Below are 27486 nucleotides of genomic sequence, written 5' to 3'. Positions count from 1 at the left end.
GTATTTTTATGTTTATTTTTAAAGTACACGATCCACAGGCTGATTAAAAAGCCTGCGATGCTGATGCCCAAATAGCAACTCCCAACTACAGAAACAGCCTTGAAATCTAACTCAGTCCAGTAAACAATGACGAGCATGTGTGGGATCTGGTGCAAGCAACGGCGTGGGGGAAGGTGCTATGGTTGCAAGTAACTATGCAAGAGGAATGCTGCAAGAGAGGAAGGGAATCTGTCTGAAAACATATGCACTCTTAGAGAGTGCTAGAATGTAAATAAAGAAAAAGTCCCTCAAGAAGCATGTGGCCAATGGAAGGACACTGACCACCAGCCGGAATCTGTACTTGGTCCTAGTTCAAGGAGGGAGCAGCTGAGGAAAGAGGAATTGAAAACTGATGACATGACCTTGATGCTGCTGATGCTGACCAGTGAGAAGCAAGAAAATGAGAGTGACTGCGAAGTCAACGAATGGTAAGGAATGCACAGGCCATACGCCCTTTTTGAGAATTATTTTTTTAATTGCAAGAGAATTCGCCGCCCAGCACAAGTGCTGGGCAGGCGAAATTTAAAAGTGGGGCCTGTGGGAATAGTTTTGCTTGTGTGAGCTTTGTTTCAAATCCTGAGTGATATGGACTGTCAATTGTGGTGCCAAATTCTCAGGATATCCTGGTTTAAGTATGGGACATGGGACATCGTGGTACCCTGGCGATTTTCTCCACCGTGGCCCGTAGATCCAATACCACAAATTCTGCAAACTAGAAGTGAACAAGTCATTGAGAATAAACTAAGGTGTCATTTTAGAAAACAGCAATTCAAACGTCCACAACCATGGCCATCTTTGCCTAGCAACAGCAATATTGCGCTGATTGCTTTGCATTTTCCAACCGAGGAGTTCGGAATTTACTGGATATGATAATTATTGCACATTCCAAGTTTTTGGAGAACAATATGTGCTAACCACATTAAAATGCACATTTCCTGGTAAACACTGGGGGGCATATTATCAAGGAAACGCGATAAACATTGGATTTCCCGCTTTGCGCGAATCTGAGTAATGCCGCGTATCGCAGGATTTAATCGCCGAGATAGCGCATTATTATCAATGCATATCTCCACGGCGATAATAAATCCTGCGATAGCGGCGAATTTCATGGACATCGCTGAAAATCAAGTGTGAAAACGGGAGCGATAAGCCCATCCTTGGTAATAGGTAGATCTTGCCTTAGCCGTACAATCCACTTGCCATTATAAGTATGGCTAAGTCAGTCCCAAACCAGGAGTTACAAACCTGCGATAAGCGCGGTTAACGTGGTTTGTTTAATCGCATCGCGGGTTTGCTTGAGGCTTACTAATATTGCGCAGCCGTGTCAGCGCGGAATTCCATGGAGAAATGGAAAGGAACGCCTACTTTGCATGTGATTAGCGATATTCATCGCTGACATGCAAAGTGGAGTTCAAAGGGCTGTTTACTCAAGGAAACACGCGTTGGCGTGTCCTTGATAATTGGGCGTACAAAATATTGCCGCTTTTCGGCCGAAAACGGCCGATAAAGTGGCGGAATTCGGCTTAATAATATGCCCCAAAGAGCTTTCTATTAAATTCTGTTAGGTTTAGCCTGCTGAAACTTAACAAAGGGTGCGATCTTTATCACACTTATGTAATTACCAGGTGTGATGAAAATTGCGCCACTTGTAATTGCGATCCCTGCTCAAATCGATGTTTGTGCACCGATCACAATTTAATCTGCAATTTATAATCAGGCCCTACGAGGTTAATTGCTAATGGCCCAAAGTAGTGATGCTATATACTTTCTTACAAGAGTGTCTTGTTGCCTGCTGATTTGTTATTTTTTGCCCAGTAATATTTTATTTACAATTTTTAAAGCACATAATTCTACTTCAAATATATTATGTCAAACCTTTAGTTACATAGGCCTTGCCTCCTATGAAAGTTTATGATATGCTTTCTAGGCTACACCCCTTTTAAAGCCTGGTCCACTACCTTTATTCCACTAAATGTACCTATTTCCATGGGTTACTGTTAGACTTGTCAGCCTTAGGGTGGTATTCTCACAAAGTTTTGCCTACTTCCCTCCATTTTTGCTGAAATTCGTTTTTGTTGGCCTTAAGACTCTGTGCACTTTACCACTACTAACCAGTGCTTAGGTACTTGTGCTCATTCCCCTAAACATGGTTAAATTGGTTTACACCACAGGCTGTGTTATAGAAAGTGCCCTAGCTGCACCTCGAGCTTGTGCACCAGCTGTACGCACCCCAGGAGCACTTTGGTATCACACAAGGTGCCACAGACGCTTGTGCAGCCCCTTCTGTAATACAGATAGCGCTGGCACACATGTAGCGCCAGCTCAATCTGAAGGGTGCACTCCCTCATTTGCATGGGGGCGTGGCCCCATGCACATGAGGTAATAGCTTTGCCTCTGCTTCTGTGCCATATTATAGATGTGGGCGCAGAGGCAAAGAAACTGTCAGGAGGCGCACTGACAGTGTGCCACAAAACGTTGCCGCTCTGTCAGTGCGTCCCTTGATGGCAGCCCTCTAGAGGGAAGAAAAGGGATCCTATGTACCCCTCAGACATTCAATTGCAGGGGGTAGCAGTCACTCCCTACACCCACCTACAAGGGGATCTCTTCCTCTCTTTAAAATGCAGGTGGGCTGCTGCCTGCACAGTGAAACATGGAGCAGCTGCCTCAAAGCCACTATTTTATTTCAATGCACCGCCCCCAGGGCAGCACGACTTTGCGGCTGCCTTGGGGACAGTACAGTAAATATAATACTTTCCCTGTTTTAAGGTGTGCCATGGCACAAACAGGGAAAGTGCACTTATGTGTAGTAGAGCTCCGATTGGCATATTTAATTTGCCTATAAGTCCATTGTAGAGTGGTATACCATATACTTCGGGCCAGTAAATTAAATGCTACTAGTGTACATGCTCAAAAATCAAAAGGAGGGAGAAAGAAGAGGCTTAGGTCCACTCAGCTTCCTTGTCTCAATATAGCAAAAATCAATAGGAGAGTGGATCACTGGTCCTGAGGGAACCAGGGTATTGCATAGTTAGTACTGTGTACTATTTAAGGAACCCTCATTCACGTTTGGTAAAGGATCGAGGTAAGCGGTATATCTTGGTTCTCCGCTTGATTGTTATTAACGTGATCGCATAATCATTGGGTTACTCCAATGCTTCCTCCACCCGGAGGCTTTTACCACTGGTGGTCTCAGTAGTGATCGTGAATAAAAAGTGAAGTGACTTGTGGTGAAAAAAGTGTTTTATTAAAAATCTCGTAAAGCCAGTAGATGTCTTTATTGGTACTGGATTCGGGATAGTTCATAAAAATTGTTGTAAATGTGCACACATCAGACTGATTATGGTCTAGTGCACTTTTAAAATCAGTGTCCAAAAAAAGGTCGACATGTTTCAGCCCTCATAAGCCCCGAAGGGTCAGGCGGGCTTTCTTCAGGACCTAGTGCAATGTTGAGTGACCTAAATTTCAAGGTACTCTTGTGGAAGTGCGGGAAGATAATTAATCCTCTTTTGTTCGCACATTCAACTTAAACCTGTTCAATTTAAGGTGTTTGTTGGGGTAGGGGAAAGGTGGAAAAATAAAAATGCAAAAATCATTACAAAACAATTGTTTGTGTATATACAATTAAAAAATGGCAATACTTTACGAGAGTGATTCCCACTGTCATTCGGGAAGCACTCGGTATGGCAAAGTTCGTCCCTCCTTCATGCAAGAAAACGACCATTCTACAATCCATTTTGTCATATTCACCCATATACAGGTATCAATTCTCCAAGCACCTCTTCATTTCCATAAACAAAAGATACGTGGCTTACACACCCTTGTAAATGGTAGGTATCAATAGGAGGGTTAATACTTCGTAGTTGGTGTTACTAATAGCTCTGATCTTTGAGCAAAGGGTACTGTACAGAAATCTTAGTTACATAGAGCACCAATTTTGTATAACTTAGACACCGTGTCTCGCGTTCATTGGTATGAGCGGTATTCATTCGGGACAGAGCCGCGTACAGGGCTCATGGATAGCGAGTGTAGGTGATTAATGGTGTAATCCATTTTGTCATAATCACAAGTGGAGAACGCTAAATCACCATGACCTTCCCCATTCTCACAAATAGAACATTCTTGCAATGCCATGCTTACGTATAGTTTGCTAGGGGGGGGGGGGGAGAGAAAGATTTTCAGTGACAATCACAAAGGCAACACAACCTTTAGTTACAAAAAGCACCAATTATTGTATAACTTAAACACCGTGTCCCGCGCTCATTGGTATGGGCGGTGTTCGTTATGGACAGAGCCACATACAGGGCTCATGGATAGCAAGTTTAGCAGATTATTGGTGTAGTCCATTTTGTCATAATCATATGTGTAGAGCGCTAAATCACCATGCTCTTCCCCATTTTCACAAACAGAACAATCTGGTATTCCTTAAATAGTACACAGTACTAACTAGTGTACATGCAGTACATATTATGCAACCCACTTAGGTAGCATCTTAAATCATGTCCCAGATCTGCCACTGCAGTCTGAATGCAGTTTTAAACTGCCAATTGTACTTAGCAATATAACCCCCTTGCCAAGCCTTAAACTCCCTTTTTACATGTAAGTCGCCCTAAGGTAGGCCCTAGGGAGCCCATAGGGCAGAATGCAATGTACTTAAAGGGTCGGACACATTCTTTGAAATATTACACTGGTAGGAAAAAACTCCTAAATTCATTTTTCACTACTGTGAGGCCCACCTTTTCCCATAAGATAACATTAGGTTGCCTTATTACATTTAATAAGTGCTAACATGTGATTGGGGACAGACAAACATTCCACGTTTGGTATCTATGATACTGTAATAAAATATCGTTTTTAATGGTAAAATCAGATTTAAAATTACAGTTTTGAAAATGCCACTTTTAGAAAGTTGTAATTTTCCTGCCCTTACCCATTTAGTGCCTGCAGCCTCCCCTAGGTCACAGGACTGGTTGCAACTAACAATTAGACTTTGAGAATTCATCCCATACAGTTACACAGTAAATGGATTAGGTGTGCCTGAATGGGCCATCTGCTAGCAGGATGGGGGGGCGGAGCGGGGCACAGCCCCAATTGCAACTCAATATGCTGGGCTCTACCTTCACATAAAGGGCTTGTCATGTCCACATTAACTCTGCAGCCAAATTCCAAGCGCTTCAAAGAGAAATCCACAGAAACGTCTACCAACTTCAAAGAAGGCACATGGTATAAAAAAAGGGCCCTCAGACCCAGTCTCCAGTTCACTTTCTGGACTCCACAAGACTGCTTTGCTGCACCTGGAAGGAGTGCTTTGCTACCTGGAGCCTGCCTTGATCCCTCGGAGACCAGTCCTGCTGTTGAGCATCTCCAACCAGTCCCATGATTACCAGAGGGACCTTAAGGTCTAGTTTGCTGGCCTCCTGTTCAGAGCCACAGGCACATAATAGGATCCAACCATTTTTCACCAGCACCTGGTCCCAGCTGGAGTGAGATCTTGACCCCCAAGTGGTGCACCTCAGGACCTGGATCCTTGATGTGGCTTCAGCTGAGCTCCCCTAAAGGTTTGGGCTCTTTGTGAACACAAATGGGCCCGTAGGCGCCAAAACCTTGCCGCCCACTCCAACCGCCAGTACGAAGTTCCAGTGAACCAACTCTTCGTGCTACAACTCTGACGGCTCGTGGGAACCGCCAGCGCACAGCTCCAACACTGACCGTCCATTACGCCTACCAAGAACTTTGTGCTACTTCGACGTCCACCCGTGACATTCTATCTGCTCCTCGCACCGTCTTCCACTGCAAACAGACTGTGAATGTAACTCTTTTAGTGGGACTAACCTAGTCCCGGTATCCAGCCCGCGCTCTATCGCAGTCGGCCTGAACTTATGACTTACACCTGGTCTTGCAGACCAAATAACTGCAAGTGGTGCTTTGTGCTTTTTGGCGATATTTTCAATTAAATCTTTAAAAATTCATATCTCCGGGTCTAATGGTTGGATTTTTGTCATTTTGGGGTCAAGTAATTTATTGAAATTTACTCTAAATTTCAAAATTGGCATGGGATTTTTCTTGTGTTGTGTTTTCACTTCATTACTGTTTGTGTACTGCATAAGTACTTTGCAAACTGCCTCTAAGTTAAGCCTGACTGCTTTTTGTGTCAAGCTACGTACGGTTAAGCAAAGGCTAATTTAGTGACTTATTGTAATTCACTTAACTAGGGTTTGTGGCTTTACCAGAGCTCACTCCCCAGACAACCAACAGCACAATTTCTCACAGTCACAGACAGTAGTGTATCCACACATTTCAGCTGTTTTTGCTTCTGAAAATGTTCAGGAAGAACACTAATATTCCAAATTCAGCAAGTCATTCCCATTACTAGCTGAATCAGGATTACAGGTTATATTTAACGAGGGCCTCAATATGGTGGGTTAATCTTAATTGTATTCCTTCTACTAAATATTTTTTTTCTAAGCAGTGACCTGGATTATTGATCTATCTGTAAGTGTCCAGGAGCAACAAAGAAGTAAAAGATTTGTGAAATAGACATCTATTGTCAGCTACTCACCAAGATCCTGGCCCCTAGTTTACAAACTGCAACCCATACAAACACTAGATGAAGTTGATCTCATCCCTTTTGCTAGCTTGACTTTGATCTCGAGAATAAATTCTGTATGGAAATTTCAGAGCCATTTACACATGTAACGATCAGAAAAATAAGTTAACAAGATGTACTCAATCAGCCGGAGGAATCAAATTGTTCTGTCATCCAGATTAAGGGTTTGCAGTTACAACCTCCAAATCATGTACTTACAGGCCAGGAAGAATATATTAATGACAGTAAATTAGATGTAATTTTGGTAAACTCAATGAGATGCAGTAATGATTTTTTAGGTATTTCCATCTGGAGAAAACAGATGCAAAGGAAATCATGTTGACAAAGTTCTACTCATAGTCTAGACAGAAAGATATTTTAGTGAGGGGACCAGGACTTTAAGTGGGATGCAAAAAGTAGAGGGTGTCTAAAAGGGCATTGCCTCTGTAATTAAAGTTGTGACTTACATACATAAACTAAATTTTTGTGATATATAATGTGCCACCCGACTGACATATTGGTGCACGATTATGTAAAACATTTTAAATGAAACAGGAACTAAATCACTGACATGGATTACCTTAATGTTTTTTACATTCATTTTTCAGATATCGATCATTATTATTTGCAAATACAGTTAAGGACATGAATATAGGGCCTGTTAGGGACACGTTTCAATGTCCTTTTTTAATTACTAACAGGTTTGAGATCCGAAAGGACCCAGCCCACTTAAAGCCCTGGAGGGGACTAAGCTTAACAAACAACTAGTTTTAACTGTTTTCTTTAAATGACTAGGCGAGACTTCGGCCTCAGAAGAAGCTGCTCAAATACACCCTGACTGTCATAAAGGAGTCTACCAGCTCATTGAAAAGCAGAATCAGGATTTATTTTCTCCTTTTTGGCTTGCATCTATTCGGGCCACAAAATATAACAGTTTACAAATACAGAGGGACTAATGGGTGGTCCACTTGATTTCAGTAAAAAATTATAGAATGGGCAGCAGATTACAAAATTAGTATGTTCTGTTTGTCGAGTACACATTATTGGGAATGCAAAGATACTAAGCTAAGTTACAATATATTTCTTGCTGTAACTTTATCAAATAAACATAGCAAGCCTAAGTGCAGCTTCTGGTATCTCTAATGGTGTGCCTTAAACTAATTTTGGTGGCAGTCTGATTTATAGATCTGGCTGTTGTTAACAATGTATACTATAAAGATATATCACCATTCATTCAAAGATTCAATTGGTTCCATTCTGGTTTATGTCCAGAAAATGCTTTCTTGTTCCTTTTACAATAAATGAATCCACAGACAACTGACTGCTTACAATACTCCAGAAATTGTATACAGGGCCTCTTATGGAACGGAGCAAAATGCAAGAGCAACCACATCTCTCAGCAATGGCAGGAACTACATGCATTGGGCTTGAGCACACGTACATCCTAAACCTCACTCTCGCAGCCTTTGTGGCTTACTCATACTGCTGAAGTACTATGTCCCATTTCACCCACGCTGTCTTGGGCAAGGGCAGGTAATCAGTCTTTGAAGGGTGGTGTGGCTGTCAGAAAGGTCATCCACCTTCTATGGGCAGTAGATCAATACGCACCACTGCAACAACTCATTTTGGAACCAGGTCTAGAAATGTATACTCCTTCATCTTGTCGGGATCACCTAAATATCTGTCTCTGACTATGCTCCCTGATGAGGAAGAAGACTGAGAGCTCAATGCCATACGTCCATTATATTAACAGAATGAATGCCATTAGAAATCTAAGCTAACCAGATAGTTGGTAGCCTTTACTGGTGACTGGGTCACTTACTTACTGTCCACAAAGAACCTGGGGGTTCTGTAACTGCTATATGCCATTTGAAGGTTTATGCACCTCATGAAGATGAGCTTCTTAATATCAAAAGCAATGGGTAACCTCACTGTGGGTTGGTTGTTTGATGAGGTTCCAGCAGTTTAGGTCCATGCTTGATACTCCTCTTGGCCTGGAGGTCCTCTTCTAAAAAGGTCTCTTCCACAAGGGATGATGACAGATCTTTGCCACTCATGAAAGGTTTAACAGGCCAAAGGGCTCAGCAGGACAGCCCATTGTCATGCCTACAAATGTCACTCTGCTCCATTCAGAGGCCAGCTCTTATTCTGAAGTATCTACTACTAGGTGAGAATTTAGATTTGGAACTGCCTGGTAGTCTTTCTACCTAAATGTCCTGGGTTTACCAAATGCCCTCACACACTGTATCTGAGCTCCTGGAGCTCACACCTATTTATCGCCTTCAGGCTTGGACAGGTGAGAACTTTTTTGGCATAACTTTTCTGGTTAAATAAGGCCATGCACTGGAGTGATTCATCCTTGTGGAACCAATCGCAATACAGCCTTTATGAAGCATGAAGGCGAGCTTCTTCCCAGAGACAACTCACATTCTAGTATTCAACTGCAAGTGTCTCAAAGTCACCTAGAGAGCATGCACATGTCCTATCAACTTTATGGAAGTATGTCTTTCTACCTTTTCCTATTTTTGACTTATCCAGGTAAATTTTTCATGTAATGTATTTAATATTATTTTTAAATGGGAATATTGTAAAATTTTTGTTCACCACATATTTGTACAGTGATATGTCTCTCTTGAAATCTTTTTTATTTTGTTTGGGGCCCATTTATTGTAAGGATACTTGAGCTCCATTTATTATCATTTATAGCATTTTCAAATATTTGTTCCTCTTGATTCTTGATGCAGCAGTTTTTTCACTGAAAATAGTTTTTATTATTTTTGATGTTTTATTTTAATTTTTAACGTAACATCTTTTCCCCATTAATTCATTGGTGTTATTTATTTTCTTTTGGTTGTGATGTGTAAAATCTCTTATTGCTTTGCTTGGGTTGGTCTTATTTTTCTTGGTTTATTTTGCTTTTTGACTTAGACTTGTTACGGACATTGAGTATTTTCATTTCTTATTGTACTAAAACACTGAAAAGGTTGAAGTTTATTAGACATTGCACATACTTATTGTCTGAGGAATTGATTTCGTTATCAGTCAGTTTTCGTGACCAAAGGCCATACAATATGATTGGAACATGCTCACCTCTGTGGACTGAACTGTTGGGCATTGCCAAAAAGGTTCGTTTTTCACAAACAGCACATCTGGAGGATGGCGAAGAAGGCATCACAAGATCGTGAGCCGAGAAGAAAAATGTGAATGAAAGACAGTGCGAGTCACTGGGTGAGAGAGTGAGGGGGACGGTGAGTAATAGATTTATTAGACGTGTAGATGAACTTATTTATGTATCGCACCGAAGGGACAAGAAGCCTCCTGTTCAAGGTTATACAGTTCCTTTATCTGAAATGTGTTTGTCTTGTTTGATAGAGTTTAATGCAAATACACTTCTTTCTTTGACTGATTGAACAGACACGGCCAAGAAAGAGGAGTGGTGATGACATAGCTATCGAAAATGACAGACTAGTAACTAATCTGCCATGTCAGTGTTTTTTTCTAAATGCAAGGGTCATTACTAGTCAATGATAGATAGAGATTCAATCTCACCCCAACGTGTACACACAGCAAGTACAAGAGTTAAAAAAGGACTTTTTTGCAGTAGCTCCCTGGGCAATAGATATACATTGAGAAATGAGTTCAAGAGGGTGCCATTCCTTGGTCCAAATTCCGGATGACGTTTTGCAAACGGAGTTTACGAGAAAAACTTGCAGGAGTTTGCCAAAAGACTCTACCTATCCACAGGAATAATGAAGGGTGTTTCTAGTCTTAAAACAGCAAGTAGGGGTGTGTGTAGCTTCGGTCGGAGTGAGAGGGAAGTGGAGGGGTATTAGGGGTTTGGGGTGGGACACTGTTGCATCGTCATGCCTGGCTCTGGCGCTCGGCGCTAGGACCAGGCGGAAGAGAGAGGCTAAGGGAGGTGGAAGTGGAAGGGCGGGGCGCAGACGAGGCGCAGGCAGAAAGGGCTTGTGTTTGAATAAAGAAGGTTGTGCCCACACTTACCTGTGCTTAGTGTCCTCATTTTCACTGACATGACAGTGGCGACGAGGATGGGATCCTGAACCTGCGGACCCCGATCTGGAGACACGCGCTGCAGCAGTGAGTCAGCGTGTGCCAGATGATGCCTACAAATACCCTCCCAAGCGCATATAACGGTGGCTGCAAGTGGAACTACACTGAGGAGGCTGCCATCTGGCAAAAGCCTGACACTGTGAGTCACCGTGTGCTGTCTCATTGTGTTCAGGGTAAGCCCCCTGCTTGCTTGCCTGCCTGCTTGCCTGCCTGCATAATCAGTTTTGCCCAAAAGCCTCTTGCACACGTGTCCTACTCGGCGGCCATCTTAGAGTCAGGCCATACAGCCACAGACCCTGCAAACCTCATGGCGGCCATCTTAAAACCAGGCAAAAGTTTTCAGTAAGCTGGTCACTCATAATCGCTGGCACCATCAAGGCTCCAGAGCATCTGCTGAACTCCAGAGAGGGCCAAGAAGCCACAATTTTACGGCAACATGTTGCTGGCCCCGGACACATCGCAAAACACACAGCCAGGCCCAGTAATGCTGGGTGTATCCTTCTTACGCCCCCCCAGAACCTCTGGTCCTCACGTCTGGCAGTGGCATGGGTCCCAGATGGCAAAGCTGGCTAGAAGATTTTGAAGACTTTATGATAGGGTCGCAAGTCGCCGACCCCAAACAGCAACTCATTGCCCTGCGCAACCTGATAGGCAAAGACGTCAGGAAAGTTATTAAAGCACTACTGCAACCTCATATTAAGACGTGAGAGAAGCACTGAACAGGAAATTCCTCCACAAACGAAATTTAGACTACGAACAGTACACCTTCAATCTGGCGTCACAAGAAAAAAATGAACCAATGGGTGTCTTCATCACACGGCTCAAACAGTTAGCTCGCTACTGCGAATTCGATAACTTCAACACAGAAGATGCACTTCGCCTACGAATCATAGAGGGGTGTCAATCAGAGTCACTACGTCCTTGCCTGCTAAAGAAACACTACTCACTCGACGACATCGAAGAGCTGACGCGAATAAATGATTACGCCGAAGACCATGCGAAAAAGATGGAAGCTGGAAAGACAGAAAAACGTGAACAAGCCTTCCGACTCCACTTTCAAACAGACACGCGGAGATCATCAAACTACAAAAAAAACGAAGCTTGCAAGTCAAACTCGCAGTGGGAACAAGAATAGCAGCAACAAGAAACAACAACTACACTGCTACTGCTGCGGACAAGATTACCCTCACACAGGCCCATGTCCTGCCATGGGGCAATGTTGCCACCACTGTGGGATGGAGAATCACTTTGAACAAGTGTGCCAAATACCCCGCAGAGAATCGGCACCAACAAGACGCACCCCGGGACCTTGCCATCATGCGAGAGCGGTGAGTGAGAGGCGAGACAGGTCGACCAGTTCATCGAGATCCAGCATACGGTCGTACCACATACACTGGTCCCGTCGCTCATCATCAAGGGAATCCTCAGCTCTCACCCCCATATCTCAAGATAGCGACGAATACATATGCATGGTAGCAGACCCTGACAGGCTAAAGAAATACCAGAGACTACACATCCAAATGGGGAATCACCCAGCAAAGTTTGTCCTAGATACCGGAGTGTCACTCAACTACATATGTGCGACAGAATACAAGAAAATGAATCCAAAACCCAAACTACAGAAAGCTGCTGTACGCGTTTTTACATGGATGTCCAAAGAACCCCTAACGTGTCTGGGACAATTCAGCACGTCTTTAACATATGAAGACAGAACAGTTCACGCACAGATTCACGTCATAGAAGGACCTGAAGCAGCTGACTGTCTCCTTAGCCTACCCATGACTGAATGCTTAAAACTAGTGGAAATCTAATACAAAGTCGATCGATGACTCGCCGGACATTGTCAGCAAATTCCCAAAGATATTCACAGGACTTGGCAAACTAGCACACTTCAAAGTCCGACTACACATAAATGAGCAGATACCACCCATAGCTCAGCACCACCGAAAGGTGCCTTTACACCTTCAACAAGCTATGGATGAGGAGCTACAATACCTGCTGAGGGACGACATTATTGAAAGATCGACTGGACCCACACCCTGGATATCCCCAGTAGTAGTTGTACCCAAGCGGGGAGCGGAAATCAAGGTGCAACTGTGCGTAGACATGAGGCCCCGAATACAGCCATAGAGCAAGAAAGACACCCGGGACCGCGCATCAGCGATATGATCACTGGCATAAACGGGGCAAAAGTATTTTCAAAACTGGATCTAAACAAGGGATACCACTAGAGCTTCATGAGAAATCCTGCTACATTACCACTTTTTCGACACACCAAGGACTCTTCAGGTACAAACGCCACAACTTTGGAATTTCTTCAGCTGCGGAAATATTCCAAGAGGCAGTGAGGCGAGTTATTCATCACATTCCCAACGCATTCAACTGTAGCGATGATATTCTGGTATTCGGCGACACTCTCAAGGAACACAACAAAGCTCTGGGTAGAGTGTGTCAAGCTCTTCTAAATGCCAATCTTACACTCAATCGGGACAAGAGTGAATTCCACAAATCAACACTAAAATTCTATGGCCACATCTTCTCCAGTGAAGGAATGCGACCGGACCCTGAAGGACAACCATTCCGATGGTCAACTAACTGTGAACGAGCGTTCAACAAAATCAAGACTGCAGTAAGCTCTGCCATTAACCTGGCATACTTTGACCCTCGCAAGAAGACAGAAATCACGGTTGATGCGAGCCCAGTGGGACTCGGAGCCATCCTGGCTCAGTATGAAGATGAAGGGGACCAGTGACACATTGTGGCATACGCCAGCCGCAGTCTCACAGACACGGAGAAAGCATACTCCCAACCGGAGAAAGAGAGCCTGGCGGTTGTATGGGCATGCGAGCACTTTCATGTATTTGTATATGGGAAACACTTCACACTGATCACCGACCATCAAGCCCTGATAACCATATTCGGGAACCCCGAGCGAAGATGCCACCAAGAATCGAGCGCTGGGGTATTCGTCTCCAGTAATACATCTACAAAATTATCTACAAGCCAGGAAAGGCAGAAAACCCAGCGGACTATATCTCGAGACATCCCAAGGCCTCTACACAAACGAGGCACTCACTGGCGGAAGAATACATTCACTTCGTCATCGATCAGGCAAGACCACCAGCCATCCCGTTAGAGGCGATCACGGAAGCCACTGCGAAAGATGCCACGCTCCAAAACATCATACACCGCATTCATATAAATTCATGGAGACACCTGGAAGAAACGCCAACTAACAAAAGTGTCAATGCACAGGAACTAGTGTCCTTCCGACACGTCAAAGAAGACCTCACAATCAATGATAACGGATTACTTCTAAGGGACAGACGAATTGTCATACCGCAACAGTTACATCAAGGAGTTGTCAACTTGGCACACGAAGGACACCGAGGTGTAGTGGTTCCTATCTCTCGATCACATGGTGGAAACCACGCTTCAAGACTGCCCTCAATGCCAACTAGTAGGGCGAGAAGAACCGCGGCCCCCGCTCCAGATGTCTGACCTCCCAGACAGCGTATGGCAACAGGTAGCCATTGATTTATTTGGGCCACTAAAGTCCGAGAAGTACATTATCGTCATCATGGATGACTATTCCAGATTCCCCATCGCGCAACAATTATCGTCAACAAGAGCCACCACCATCATACCGATCTTGGACGAAGCATTTGCTGCATGGGGAATCTCCATGGTAGTCAAAACGGACAATGGCCCGCCATTCAATGGACACGACTTCACAGAATTTGCCAGACACCTTAAACTCAAACCCCGGAAAATCACTCCCATGTGGCCTCAAGCCAACGGGATGGTAGAGAGGTTCATGGCTACAATAAAGAAGACCATACAACAGGCAGAACTGGACCGGCGAGACATAAAACCTGCGCTCAACGAGGTGTTAAGATCGTATCGAACTATGCAGCACAGCGCCAACAACAAATGCCCAGCCCCTTTGATGCTAGGAAGAACACTGCATACCAGAATACCTGGTACAGACACCGCTGTGCACTCCAAATCCCAGTCCCGGGACCACAGGATGTTGTCAGAGGTTGATAAAGCAAGAAAGATGAAGATGAAAGAATATGAGGATGGATGCCGCAACGCCAGAACTTCTGACATCCTAGAAGGGGATTGGGTGCTGGTCAGGCAGGAACAGAAGATAAAGACAGACAGTCGATATCGTGACCAGCCCCTGCGAGTGATGAGCCGCAAAGGAACCATGGTCACGGCCGCCTCTGAGAACAAGAGAATCACACGAAATGTGTTGCATTTCAATAAATGCAATCCAGCAGCCTATACTTGCGCAGCTTAGTCAGAACAAGACACAGATTACTTGGGTCAACAGTTTGAGACTCGAGAAAGACTAGAGAGACACCACCAAGCTCAAGAAGGTCAAGAGAACCAACCCCTCCACACAGGCCTCAGAGAACCATTCGGAGACCTACTCGACTCATTGAGGATCTTTAACTGAGTAAACATTGGACTTTAAGAAGGGGGGAGATGTTGCATCGTCATGCCTGGCTCTGGCGCTCGGCGCTAGGACCAGGCCGAAGAGAGAGGCTAAGGGAGGAGGAAGTGGAAGGGTGGGGCACCGACGAGGCGCGGGCAGAAAGGGCTTGTGTTTGAATAAAGAAGGTTGTGCCCACACTTACCTGCACTTAGTGTCCTCATTTTGGCAGACATAACAGGCATCCCAAGCATGCGTGCATTCTTGGCTCGGTATTTGGGTCAGAGCGGTCCTGAGTCAGACCTGCTGTCTCTGTGTTTTTGTGACCCAAGAATGAGAGGCAAAAAACACAGTGACCGTTGATGTACGAGGAGGGAGAAAGAGAGTTTGAGGCAGAGGGAGAGATGACCATCTTGTGGCAGAATTTCAAAATGAATAACCAGATAACTCGATATCCATACCGGCTTCCTTGTTTGTACAAATTGTGTGATCCTAGGCAAAATACTTTTTTTCACAGAGCCTCCTTTCTCTTTACTATCACATATGAGCGCACTTTTAAATTCCTGAGTTCAGGGTGTGCACTGTACAGTCGAACTGGCCTATAGGGCAATCTGGCAGTACCCAAGGGGCTGATCTGTCATGTCAGTGTGTAGATCTGTTTTTTTTTATATTTGTGGGCCGATTTTATGGTCTAGTGGGTTGGTTTCTATTGTGATTTCCCTGATATTACCACAAAAATTGCCTGCAGCAAGCAGAAATACATGTGGTCTCCCACACCTTGTAAAACACCTATACAGCATATCATCACCATTTCATAACTGCCTAATTTGTAAATGTGGGACACTTTTTTAGCTTTCTAATTTGCCAATGTGGCCACTGTTATGTTGGTGTCCGGGCCTATTTTCTGCCCCGCTTCGACTCTGTCTACAAGCACCTCTTCTGTTTGATTTAACAGAGTTGCTACTTCCAAAATATGAATCTAGGCCATGTTTAAGGTTTGCAAGACTACTGCCTTTCCTCTTAGTTCACTAATGCATCGTTGCTGGAAGGGCGAACCATGAATGTTTCTAAAAACGAAATACACTTTTTTTTAATTTTGAAGAGATTGTATCATATGTTTACATTATCTTTGTTGCATGATGTAAATGCCAAAATGTTTAAATGGCTCGTCTCGTGCAGAGACTCTTAGTCTAGCCAGATGCATGGCTCGTCTCTACTGGGCTTGCCTTATTAATTTGTCTGCCATCCCTCCTCTATTTTTGAATCAGGCTTAGTACAAGGGGCCATCAGTCACTTGATAATATTATTTGTGAAAGGTGAAAACCAGAAACATGGAGCCCTGCCCACATGCACCGAATTGACAACTCTAAATTAAGGGTTCTTGTAGCGGGTAAGAAGAAGAGTGCGCACAGGGATAATACAATTAAAATTAGTAATCCTGGGAAAGGACTCCAGGCCGCCGTGTTGTAAAAGACCATAGTCATATGCTCCCAGGGGGAACTAACAGACCCAGGTTGGACGAGCAGGGGCGTATCTTGGGCAGAGGGTGTAGCTTCAGTAGGGGTGTGACACCTCTCAAATGCATTCTTGGTTTGGTAGTTGGGTCTAGGGGGACCCATAGAGGTGCTCATTAAAATGGGTACAAATGTACTAGCTTTTGGAATTCAAAAACATTGACAATAGTAGACTTGGTAAGTTGCCCCAGTCTCTAGTTTCCAGTCATACTACTGGCAATCAAACACACAAAAGGTGATGGGTGAGTACGTGCACATAGTCTAACCAGTGGCAAGCAATTTGGGTAACATTTCAACCCACTGTTTTTCACCCACTTTGCCAATTTAGACAGAGACGCACCTAACCCAAATTAGTACTGACCATGTTCCTCATGGAAACAGAGCATCCCACACCTTGGCATCTCACCCTCTCCACTCTGCAGCTGTCTGTTTTTTTAGTTTGGAAATTTGAGATTCACATCCCCCTGAATCTCACTATCCAAGCTGCACCCCTGACAGCAAATGAAACAAAGAGACATCCTTAACACACAAATAACTAGCTTCAAGAGGCAATTCAAATAAGCTGGATTAGTTAATTATTTAGTAGATATGTTCAAAGGTCAAATGCCAGCACCTGCATGCTGTAGAATTTGTTAGTAAATGGCGACATGGAATTTTCACTAGGGTACAGATATACATTTTCTAAATTTAAACTAAGGGTTCACTATCGCAGTTCAGCAGGCGGCAGTGCATAGGGCACATTGAATTCAGAGATCCCTACTAACTTTTCAATCAAAGTGGTGGCCAAAATTGTGATTTCTAGGTTTCACCTGAGACACCTATTGTTTCTAAAAAAGGAACTCTCAGAAGGGCTTTTATCCCAGCCATTACTTACCATTGGTTGGCTTCATTGTCACTTTTTTCTTCCTTTTCATTAATGAGCGCATCGCCATGTTTTTGTTTTCTTCCCTAGAGCATGTAAAGGCCCCAGCCCAAGCTCCCCCGTGCTGCTGCACCGCCCTGATTCATCCCTGTTTGTCTGAGTACTTTCTCCTGCTTTTGCATCTTTTATTTACTTCTTTCTCCTCCCTCTTCCTTTTTCTGAGAGTTTTTCATGCTTTTGCTTCGTTTTTTACTACTTTCTTCATCCTTCCACCTAATTTTCTAAGTGATTCTCCTGATTTCGCCTTGTTTTTTACTGCTTTCTGCCTTCTTTCTCCCATTTCTCTGAGTGCTTTCTCCTGCTTTTGCATCGTTTTTCACTGCTTTCTCCAAAAAGCAGCTAGCAACGCCAATGTCTTGAGACCTTCACAGGTGATATGCCACGCTTATAAATGCTGATTGATTTCTTTATAAGTGTTCTTCCATGCTGCTTGCACTCAGGTTGTGGCACTGTGTTTTTTTTGTGAGTGTGAATTTGTTGTTTGTATGCTCTTACTACATGCTTCTATGCCACTCTGTCTTTCAGCCACTTTTATGCCCTTTCATTTTTGCTTCATTGTCATGGACCTGCCACTCCACTCATTGCTTGCTTTCCTGATTTTTCAAAACCTTACATGCAGTAAGCCACTTTTCTGTAGCCAGTCTTGTCTGAGTTGCATAAAAACACAACACAATTTATTTCGTTTTAATGAAGTTACATGTCACAGCATTCACTAAGAGTGTGTTTGTATAAGACTCGTCCTCATTTTGATCACATTCCGTGTAATCCCGCCTTCTATCCCAATTTTGGAAAACCATTGTAAATGATATGTTTTAAAACTGCACCAACTGGTGATATTGGCACTTAGCTAAATGCATGTGTTTGTGTGCTGTTAGCAGTTCATCGGTTGTACATCGCAATAATATGCCATACAATACTCATACATCAACATGCCACTGATCAACAGACTCCACTGCATCAGAATCCGGGGAGACACCCTCAAATGGATCGCCACATACCTCACCGGAAGATCTCAAAGAATCCGTCTTCCACCATTCGCCTCAGAACCCAAGAAGATCATTTGTGGTGTTCCCCAAGGATCCCCCCTCAACCCCACCCTCTTCAACACATACATGACCCCCTTGACCAACACCGTCAGTTCGCGCAGACTCAACATCATCTCCTACGCCGGCGACACCCAGCTCATCCTCTCATTGTCAGAAGACCCCTCCTCCACCAGAGCCAACTTCCACAAATGTAAATTGAAAGTCACCGACTGCATGAAGGACAAGTGTCCCAAGCTCAACATGGACAAGAGGAAGTCCTCATCTTTGGGAACAACATTGCACCATGGCACAACGCATGGTGTCCTGCTGAACTCAGCCCATTCCCTGCCCGACACACCACACCCTCCACCTTGGCATCATCTTGGCCAGCAAGCTATCTATGAAGAAACAGGTAAGCATAGTCTCATCCACCTGCTTCCACACACTACACATGCTCTGCAAGATCTTCAGGTGTTTCACAATCAACATCAGAAGTACAGTCACGTAGGCCCTTGTCACCAGTAGGTGCACACTCTGCATAGGAATCACCCACCCCTTCTGCAGATACCACAGACAATGCAAACACTCAGAGGCAAGACTCATTCTAGACCTTCCCAGACGTACCCATATCACACCACACTTCAAGAAGCTACACTGCCTAACGATCCAGAAGAGGTGTAAGTTCAAGATGTTGACCCAAGCCTACAAAGCCCTAAACAATGAGGGACCAGAATACAACAAATAACGATTGTCCTTCCACCAACTGCCCAGACACATTCAATCCGCCTCCCTCTTCCTCACTAACATCCCCAGGATTCACAAAGGAAACAGCAGAGAATGCTCCTTCTCTCATCTTGTGGCCAAAGCCTGAAAGTATCTTCCCTTGCTCATTAGGACCACCACATTGCTCCGGGAAATCAGGAAAGGACTCAATACCTGGCTGCCCGAATAAACAGATCACCACTAAGCAGCTAGCAGCCAATTTGTCAGAAGACATGGGATGACATTTGACCTCTTTCTTTGAATGTGCAGCAAATGTAACAAGACAAAGACAACATTTCAAGGCATGTTTATTGATCCAAAGCTTCTGAACTCCAGCATGGTTATTTATAGTGGTGCTGCAGAACCCCTCACCCCCCTACTTCCAGCGCTTATGCCGCTATGTTGCTTACTCTCCTGGCCACCCTGCTCCTGTGTTTTTGTTGTCTGTCTGGTCCGCTCCTCGGCTGTTGTTGCATGCCCTGTCCACCCCTGACCCCCTTTATTGCTTTCCTCTCCAGTCCCACCAGGAAAAAGTGCACAAAAATCACTCCAAAAGGTGTTAATATGCTACAAAGATTCAAACAAGACTGCGCTCCCTGCTATGCATGGGCTTTTTAGTGCTGTCTTTACATAGGGCTAAAAAATGGTGAAGCACAGCTCTGATGTAAGATAATTAACTTTTTTTTATTGTGAAAGCAGAGTATAATCCCATACTAAGAAAATGGGGGGCCTATTTAAGGGGGATTGTGCCACTGCAGCATCACTTTTTCTGATGTTCTGGTGATGCAAAGCCCTGCTCCATATTAACAAAGTGGTGTTAAGCCACTTTGCATGGCTTAATGCTGCTTTGTATATATGGTACCCTTTCATGCAGATACCTGTCTGAGAAGGTGTGCAACTGGTACTGCTGTGGGCGTTCTACCATAGCACCCATTGCTTTTGACGCTGCCCCAGATTTACAAAGATGTATAAATCTGAGACAACGCCAAAAACTAACGCCACTCAAAAGCAGGTGTTAGATTGGCACAAAGAGGATAAATACTTTTATTTCTCCTCATTTTTGCTTTTTTGATGCATGCTGCATTCTGCAGCACACATAAAAAGAGCAAATTGCCTTTAAAGATTGTTTATGTGTAAGAAGGTGTACCTTCGCGCACATAAACAATCATTCTACACTATGGTGCAAGGGTACATGTGTTGCAGGAAATCATCCCTGCAACACAGGCACCCTTGTACTATGCACAAAGAAGCATACATAGAAGTACAAACCGCCTTTTAAGATTGTTTATGTGCAGTAAGGGACTCCTTCAAGCACAAACAATCATTCCCACAACACAGGCCCCCTTAACCTATGGTGGAACGGTGCCTGCGTTGGTGCTACGCAGCAGTAATTAGTGCCAGTGCAGAGGGGAAGACAGGGCTGCACCATATTGTTGTAAATACATTGCAAACCTGCGTTTCAAAAGTGGCAGAGCGCAGAGTTAAGCCAAGAAAACACTCTCCATGCTCCGTCACTTTTTCTTGCAAATATGGCCCTGTGTTTTCAATTTTGGCTTGTACAAAAAGATTCTATGGACCAATATGTGGAAGAGAAACATGGAGGTAATACTTGGATTACTTACAAGTATTTCGTATTACTCAATATGCTCTTTGTCACCACATCCCTCACATCCTCCTGCAGTTTCAAGGGCTTCAGCCCAATTTGAATAGATGCTTCCGGGTAAGCCAGACTCATTTATTGCACTCCTGGTGTAATTAATGCTAGAACAACAGGCCCTAGGTTAGGAGGGGCATGGTCAGTGACATGGCCGCTTAAGATGTGCTTTCGCTGAGCTCCGGCCGAAAGCTTAAAATCCGACCATTATCTGGTAGTCTAGAGGCCCGGATTTGAAATATTCCTGTAGCAGGAGTGACACGGACCTCCCGGGGCTTCTGTTTGGGGCCATTGATAACCTCACTCTCTGGTGAAGCGCTGATTTCTGTGCCGAGGAGACCTGCTGGGACCCGTCCAAGAGGCCCGCCCTGCCCATTATGACGTAGTGCGCCTGACCCGGGGGAGCTGAGGCGATCCTTAGGGAAAGAACTCTCGCCCATCAGACTGTGGTGGACGACGCTCCCTCACCATCCCAACCGGCGCCGTGTGCGCAGGAATGCTGATAGGCCCTCCGAGACTGAGGAGCCTGTTAGTCCGTGCTGTGGGGGACGCCGTGGTGGACAGGCCGGCCGCCTTGCTGTTGAGGCTGCTAGAAGGGGGAGCCCCCCGGACCAGTTCCTCTGCGATTGGACTCCCCAGGGACATCTCTGGTTGCCGTGGCTAAGGTGGGGCCGCCTATGAGTGAGAACTAAGTCTGCAATTGAATACCTGGTGACGCGGTCGGGCTCGGTCAGGCCTGGCTGGGACTTCGTGCCCCGCCCTTGGTGCTCTGCTGGGGCCTGGGAACCGGATCGAAGACGTGGCCACACTCCTGAGGGACCCCGGGGTGTGAGGGGCAATGAGAAACAGCCATGAGGGACGCTGAAAGATAGATTGCCGGGCTGTTGCGGATATGAGATGGGGTGACGCTCTTCACGCCACCCGCTGAACGCTGTGACCTGTGGGGCACAGACACCACTGAAAACTGTAGGGACTGCCCTGGGAAGAGGTACGCCCCCCCGTCCGCTCTCCGGGACAACGAGATTCTGCCTGGGTAACGGTTAGCCCATCCTGGCAGGGGCAGGAGAGGGCTGTCGATGCTCCCAATCCACGTATAGGCCCATTGGAGTGCACCCACGAGGGGAACAGCCACCCTAAAGAGAGACCCCTTGGCAGATATACTAGGGCGGCCGTGGACTCTGCACTTGCCTTTGGCGGTTAGGATGGGGGTAGACTACGAGTTGGCTCTGGGTCATTTACCCCCGTGCCTGACCCTACACGGACACCGCTCATGAGCCTATCAATTCTTGTGCCAAGGCTCCGACTCCACCAGGATAACAGCGACAGACCTGGCGAGGTGTAGGAGGAGGAAGGGCTAGCCTGTGTGCAAAGACGATCGGCTCTTGCCCCTCAGCGATTATCCTTGCGGGCCAACATTACAGCCACCACAATGGGCAAAGACAAAGACCTAAAGCCACCCCAACAAGGGAAGATGGGATACACTAAAGTGATCACACTCCCTCCGGAGGAACAACCACCTAGTCGCACGGACACAGATACTCTCCTCCAGGCAATTCAAGCCTCTAGGCTGGCATTCGAAGGGAAAATAGGAGAAGGAGGTGCAGAGGTGACATTATTGAGGCAGGACCTCCGCAACTTGACCTAAAGAGTCACGGAATCGGAAACCCGGTTGGTTGAGGCCGAGGACACACTATAGGACCTTCGTAAAGGGATGGTCGACATCCAAGCATTGAACAAAGACCTCCAGTGGCCCGTGGACAATGCAGAAAACAGAGCGAGGCGAAACAACCTACGCTTTGTCGGATTCAGAGAGGGCATCGAAGGAACGAGTACATTGGACTTCCTTTACTCCTGTCTTCAACGAACCTTCCTAACAGATACATTCTCAACCTGTTTGGTGATAGAAAGAACGCATAGAGCGCTGGCGGCAAGAAGTTGTTGTTGCTTAAGTTTCAGTTATGGTTCAGTCATGAGGTCTGCAGGAAACACATAACTAGGTACACTCCCACGCTTGGGCTTTGCTTTACTTTATACACACACGTACGACACAAATGTACTATAGCCAACCATGATGAGTTCTGAGAGTGAACCCTTCACTGCCATGACCTGGAATGTTAATGGCCTTGGGGATACAATTAAAAGAGGGCTGGTGACGTCCTTTATAAAGTGTATTCGGACGTGGTGATGCTGCAGGAAACCCACCTCAAAGGCACAAAATGTGGATTCATAGCGAGGGGGGCATATGCCGTCTTGGCCCATGCGGGGTACATCTCCGGCTATAGAGGAGTGGCAATCCTGATTAAGAAGTCGCCTCCCTTCTGTGTGGCGTGCACATGGCTAGATCCCCAGGGCACATTTGTTGGGGTGACGGGGAAATGGGGCAGGAGGAATGTTACCATCCTCTCAGTTTATGTCCCGACGAAACTACAAACTAGGACGCTAAACAAAGTGACAGAAATACTACTAGAGATGCCGGGTTCGATACACATTATTGGGGGGGACTTCAATGGCGTGATGCACACACCCATCGACCGTACAGGGAATTATACGCAGACGCCCTCTACCACACAACTGGCACGTCTTGCTGAGACACTGGGTCTAGTAGATGCTTGGAGACACCTGCATCCAGGGACACGGCAATACTCATACTACTCAGGCACGCATAGGGTCTACTCGTGATTGGACTATGTGTTCCTCCCGAGTGATGAAATACAGGCCATACACGAGGCGGAGTACATGGCCAGGGGTTTGTTGGATCATTCCCCTCTATATGTACGAGTAGGAGACCGGAATCGAGCGATACACATGTGCTGGAGATTGTCTGCATGGGACTTACAGAATGTGACAGTGCTAAAGGGCATCAGAGCGGACACAAACATTTTCTTTTACGAAAACTTAGGATCTGTGCAATCAGGGGTAGTACACTGGGAAACATATAAAACAGTCCTGCCGGACAGGGCACAAAACCGAGTAGCGTGGGAGAGGAGAAAAGATCAGGAAGAGTTAACCAAACTAGAAGCTCAGATCCTAACCCTTGAGAGACTAAATATATCGCAGACAGACCCTCAGATACTATGGCAGCTGACGGACGCACAACATCAATACAAGATCCTGGCTACCCAGGCAGCCAAGGCACAGGCCCAGGCAACCTTACATAAACTCTATGATGTAGAGGACATATCAGGAAAACTCCTGGCATGGCTTAGCCAAAAGGAAGTAGAGGCCCGATGGGTGGGAAGCATTATAGATCCACAAGGGATACCACAGACGACCGACGAACAGATAGTGCAGATCTTCGCGTCCTACTACACAAACTTCTATGATGCCCGCCCCCTGTGCCCGACCCCTGACATCCCAGACTATTTAACAGAGATACATACTCCATTGTTGGATTATTCCAATGGGGAGGGGCTACACTCGGACATTACGATCGAAGAAGTTAAATTGGCCATAGTCCGACTACGCCCCAGTAAGACCCCGGGACCAAACGGCCTACCAGCAGAAGTCTATAAGAGATGTACAGATCTCTTTAGTCCCCACCTTTTAAATCTCTTTCAAGAAGCATGTTGGGTGGTAGTCCTCCCATTAGATCTACGTATGGCCACAATCATCTCTATCCATAAACAAGGGAAACCCCAAAATAAGTGTGAATCCTACCGCCCAATAATCCTACCCCCCAATAGCCCTACTCAATACGGAGGTGAAGATACTGGCAACTATCCTCGCCACAAGACTCTTTCAAGTAATAACGACCCTGGTTCATCAGGACAAGTCGGGATTCTTGCCCGGCCGGGCAACCAGACTGAATCTGCGTAAGACCCATAACTGGATGAAGGAGGTCAAGGACCGTGACACCCCCACCTACTCCTGTCACTGGATGCAGAAAAGGCGCTCAATGCAGTCCACTGGCCCTTCCTTGAGGCCACCCTGATTAAATTTGGTATAGGTCCAAACTTCCAGAAGTTGGTGGGACTCCTGTGCAAAGATCCCAGGGCTAGGGTTAGGATAAATGTCAAGAATTCCGAAGACTTTCCCATTCAACAAGGTACCAGACAGGGCTGCCCTTTGTCCCCACTACTCTTTGCTCTTACTATAGAGACTCTGGTTTGTGCGGTCCAACAGCATCCTGAGATACAAGGGTTTCGCATCAACCCAGGAGATACTTTGGAAGAAAAGATCTCCCTGTATGCAGATGACATAGTTCTATATATCACGCACCCGACTACCACGATTCCTACCGTGTTTCACACTATAGATAGATATGGGCACAAATCGGGGTATACAATAAATCGGCACAAATCAGTAATATATAGCCCAGGTATCTTGACAATGTGGCCCGTGCTCCCCGGGGATCTCTATATAGGCCACGACGGGTTTACCTACCGGGGAATTTATCTCACCACTTTGGACCTTTGCTCTCGGAAAAACATTAAACGCATAATTGCGAATTTTACAGAAGATGCGCAGCGATGGAAAGCACTTCCACTCACCATTCTAGGCCGGGCCGCTATGTTTAAAATGATTACTCTGCCCCGATTTCTGTACGCACTACAGAATACGTAGGTCCCCCGTTCACGAGTAACCTCCCGAGAAATAGAGGCTGAGCAACCCTCACTCCTGTGGCTAGGGAAACAACAAAGAATTGCAATTTGTACCTTCCAATCCAATCAATATAATGGAGGGATATCGCTCCCTGACATAGAGGCCTACTACTGGGCGGAACAACTAACCCCAGTAAATGAATGGATACATGCGCCGGGAGATCATCCCACCAATAGATTAGAGAGGGAAACCATGGCCGGATGTACCTGTCTGCACTATCTATACGGAGGCAGAGGCAAGGGAAGACTTCTCATGGCCATCCAAACTACGATAGAGGTGTGGGGGAGAGCAACAAAGGCAATGGGGTGGGATCGGAAACTTACTAAACAAATGCCCCTATGGCACTGCACCTGGTTAAAAGAAATACAGAAGTTAGGAGGCTTTGGAGGTTGGGATGACATAGGTATCCCCACCATAGGCGATATTATGGACAAGGGTAAACTTAAAAGATTCCATACCCTCCAGAAGGACTTTGCACTACAGACTTCCCAGTTCCTCAATTATGCTCAAATTAGACATGCATGGCAAGCAGAGAACATAGACAATTCCCCACTGCCGAACTATGCACCATTGGAGGGGAGACTGCTCCAGGAACACATTCTCACCAAAGCTGTATCACTTACATACCGGACCCTAAATAATAACGCACCGGACAGACTGGGTAAGTTGCGATCTACTTGGGAAGGGAACTTGGGCACGCTCTAAAGCATAGATTGGGAGGCAGCCTTAATACACCCTAGAGAGGTGGCAATTAAATCGCGCCTTCGCCTCATTCAATACAAAATATGCCACAGAGCCTATTATGACTGAGACAGACTACACAAACTAGGACGAGCAAGTAAACCTACCTGTCAGAGATGTGGACATGGGGAGGGCGACTTTTACCACAACATCTGGGAGTGCACAAAAATACAGGCCTATTGGGGGAGGATATTGCAGGAAATGAGTAATGTACTGGAAGCCGTTATACACTCGGACCCTAAATTTATACTGTTGGGAATTCCGTGGACTTGGGTCAGCGGCAAATACTCTTTATTGCACTAGCACTGGTAGTGGCGAAGAGGGAAGTAACGAGAAATTGGGGAGCCATAACGCACCATTACTCTGAGAATGGAGAGCTGGAATGGACTTGTAAATGGCAGCAGTTGGGTCACCTATAAGGCGAGGGGGTGCCTGAAGATATTTCACAAGGTATGGGGCAAATGGAGGAAATACTATGGTTTTGATGTCGCAGTGGGAGATGACTAGCTGGATCCCAGAGGGATGTTCCTCTCAGGCTCAATGACTAGCAAAAGGCCCCTAGTACCTAAGGGAAAGGGAAACCCCATGGAACTGCAATACAACTGTGCGGGCTTTATAAAGAAGACTTCTCATACGACCCGACATGGGTATAAAGGTGTACTGTCTGATGTATGGTTTACTAATGTATGACACCACATGACTATACCTGATTCTGTTAAGGTTTGTTTTAAAAAAATATAATAATATAGTATAAACATGTTTAAAAAAAAAAACAGGCCTTAGGTTAGATGTGAAGTTCACTTCATCTTCGTAAGGAAGGTGATATGAAGATTAAGAGAAGGGATAATGAGGAGAACTGTTGCGTTGGACACCACCACGATCTCAAGAACTAAAGATCTAAAACTGTGTTTGTGGTCATAATGCAAGGTAATCAAAAAGACAGAGGAGAGTAAATTTAAGGTTATCCAGGTAAATGGCAGGCTTTTTAGGGACCTTCCTCTCAAAATGCATGTGCTTTGTTGAAAAATGCCTCTCAACATTGCCCTTTTTCCCACTGCAACTTTTGCTCCACAGATTAAATATACACAGTTGTCTTTAATTTGTGTAAATAAAAATGTGTTCTCTCACTCTT

At 45.4% G+C, this 27486-nt stretch overlaps 1 protein-coding gene across 3 annotated transcripts in view; it reads right to left on the bottom strand.

Moving 5' to 3' along the window:
* Positions 1-27486, bottom strand: part of LOC146832697 (Y+L amino acid transporter 2-like) — a 395072-nt gene that overhangs the window by 284966 nt on the left and 82620 nt on the right. The gene's annotated exons all lie outside the window — the stretch shown is intronic.

The sequence above is a fragment of the Triturus cristatus genome, chromosome 5_1 (assembly GCF_964204655.1).
Source record: "Triturus cristatus chromosome 5_1, aTriCri1.1, whole genome shotgun sequence".
Classification (NCBI taxonomy): Eukaryota; Metazoa; Chordata; class Amphibia; order Caudata; family Salamandridae; genus Triturus; species Triturus cristatus.
Note: the sequence above shows the minus strand (reverse complement) of the source record. Positions and strands in the feature narration are given on the sequence as shown.